This window comes from Thermobia domestica, chromosome 7 (assembly GCF_964235325.1).
Source record: "Thermobia domestica chromosome 7, izTheDome1.hap1.1, whole genome shotgun sequence".
In the NCBI taxonomy this organism is placed as follows: domain Eukaryota; kingdom Metazoa; phylum Arthropoda; class Insecta; order Zygentoma; family Lepismatidae; genus Thermobia; species Thermobia domestica.
Window position 1 is genome coordinate 81,176,819 of NC_137460.1, and position 3,215 is coordinate 81,180,033.

Consider the following 3,215-nt stretch of genomic DNA (forward strand, 5'->3'; position numbering starts at 1 on the left):
CTGATGAATCCCGATATCTTCTTCATCATGACGATGGGAGGGTACGAATCCGTCTGTTCCAAGGAAACAGCTCCTTGACATCTTTACTGCGGGATGGAGACAAACTGGCTGCGGCTTAATTATTATCTGGGGAACATTCAGGTGAGCATCCATGTGTCTAGTGGAGCTCGAGCAAGGCACCATAACGGCCGAGGCGTCGCACGCTGCTTGCAGACTACGTACACCCCTTCATGACGGCCATGTTTTCCATCGGTAGTGGCATTTTTCGACAAGATAATGCACCATGTCACAAGGCCAGGAGTATGATGGAGTGGTTCGAGGAACACAGGAGCGAGTTCCAAGTGATGTGCTGGCCCCCAAACTCTCCGGATCTGAACGCAATTGATCACATCTGGGATGTAATTGAACGTGATGTGAGGGCGCATCACCCCCTCCCCGGAATTTACGGGAATTAGATGACCTGTGTGTGCAAATGTGGTGCCAACTCTCTCCAGCGACCCACTGAGGAACATTGCGACCATGCCAAGACGCGTTGCCGTTGTTGTTCGTGCCAAAAGTTGGACATACTAACAATTTGGTAGGTAGTCATAACGGTCTGGCTGATGTGTGTGTATATTTTAACTCGTATATTTTGTCTCGACTCGAATTTCGAGACGTCTCGACTCGAATTCGAGTCGAGTCGAGACAGAGACTGTCGAGTCGAGACACGAGTCGAGACAACATTTTCTCGAGACGAGTCGAGACAGGCTTAAATCTCGACTCGACTCGACTCGTGCGCATCCCTATGGGAGATCCGGGTTCGATTCCCGGCGGGAGCTCATGTGGTTCGGATTCCACGTTAATCAGTAGGTCCACGTCTCATATAGCCTTGCTGCTGAACGGGACGATAAACTCAAAATCAACTCAATTAGATCACTATTTAGGTTTTATTCAAGGCTTAATTCACCCACTGAGGATTAATTCGCGAACATACGCATAGAAAGCACGAGCGTTTAGCCATTTGAGCTATGAAGGGGTATGCAGCCTACTGTAATTTTTCTCCAGTGAAAAATTGAGAAGAGGAAACGAAAGGCTGTAAGATAAATACTACGAGTATTTACATATTTTAATTCCACACAGTTTATTTCAAGACTATTGTGATGAGATCGAACTACAGATGGCGTGGGTCAATGAAAACTTGACTCATAACCCACTGATCCACCACCCACCGTGACCCACTCTGATCCACGACCCACCATGATCCACTCTGACTCACTATAAACTGTGATCTACTCTAACCCACTATCCACCATGACCCACTCTGACCCACCACGCAGCAAAACCTATCGTCATCAACTCTGACCCAGGATCCATGCCCTCGTCTCAATTGACTAAAGAGTTTACACTTGTAATAAAACAAGGCTGTGATATTATTAATAATTGGAGTTTGAATTTCTGCGGTCAATTGCTCAAGCACCTTTTGTTACGTACAATACCGATGGATCTGACATTTACGATATAAATGTTAACTTGTTTGTCATGGGTCATATTACGATGCCTTTCAATTTAATTATCATATATAATTAATTCCTTGTTGAAGTACAGTTACTTTTCAGTGGAAAATAGAATGAAATATGAAAGTTTTAAATCTGAAATATGAAAGCTAAGTATTAAGACCTATTGCTATTATTACAATTACAGATATCACTATCCAAAGACTGCCTGAAGTTCTTTTTTGCTTAGACATATCATCTCAGGTAACTAAATAGATACAAATGAAAAAGGAAGAAAAATGGCGACCTTAAAAGTAAAACGTAGACAAATTCACCAGTGTTCAGAAAATCCTGTCTACAATGCACTGAGCAGAGTGGGTCGTTGGATCACAGTGGTCATAGTGGGTCGGTGAGTGGTGAGTCGTGGGTCACATTCTGTTAACCCAAGACTCACTGACCCACTCACAAATCTTGACTCACTTGACCCACGACTCACCCATTTCATCTCTGATCGAAACTCAACCCTCGAGACCAAAATCGAGATTGAGACAAGCCTGTGTTGATCCAAATGAGACTGAGAACGAGACAAGACCGAAATCGAGACGCTAATTGTGAATCAATACGAGACCAAGACTATGAGATCTCGCCATTCCTACAGTTTGGATGATGAAATTAGAAGGATCGCTCGCTTCAACAATGCACAGCATCATTAGTATATTTATCTATTCGTATCTATTAGTATATTTACTCTATCTATTCGTATCTATTAGTATATTTATTAGGGGGGATCAAAAAGTATGTGAATTTTAGTTTTTGAGTATCCACACTATGCACAGAGTTTAACATGTCTTCCTCATGATATGTATAAAATTTCAGGGTTTTGCGACCCTCGCACCCCTCCCCCAGCCATTCACTATATTGTATAGCAGCACTGAGTAAATCAGTAATAAGAACTTTTTAGCCATTTTCTGAAATAACGTATTAAATAGGTAACTTATACAGTTGTAAGAATTGAGGCATGTACCAAGAAATTTATTGAAGGTTCAGAGGTAGTTTTTTTTTTTTTTTTTTTTTTTTTGTACGAGTGTAATGTATATAGAAGATATAAAAATATCGCATAAAATTTTAATAGATTTTCAAACATTTTGGAATTTCGGGGATATTGACTTAAAGACTCACCACGTGCGTACATCACAAGGAGTGATATATTATACAACGTGCAATAAATAATACAGAAAGTAAATTGAAGCATTAAGTAGAGTAGAGGTGTGGTATTAAATTTGGAAATTGAAGTAAAACACAGAATTCAGCGTTTGGACAACATGCACTACAGTTTCCTCCATCGATGATACCATCAAAAGCGGATGTGTTCAGACATTATTTGTATTTAAGAACACGTGAAGAACAACTTTCTGGTGCTAGCAGAACACCAAAGGAGTGTTACCGAATAGTTGCTAGAGAAGTGCAAAATATTTGGGAAAAGTTTTCATTTCCACATATTGGGTTTGAAGGAATAGTGTTAAAAGTGCAACGGATAGTAGAATCTGCTATTAAACTAAACAAGGTTCCTCGTAAACGAAGAAATGTAAATTTTCAGTGTAAACTAAGATCATACGACGTCATGTTCGACATCTGTGCTTGTTCGTGTTATGACAAAGGTATTAGTAGAATGAATTGTAGATGTGAGATCAGAATTCCTGTTTTAGAGTGGGATTCATTCGTCGGACAGAAAAGAAGAATAAA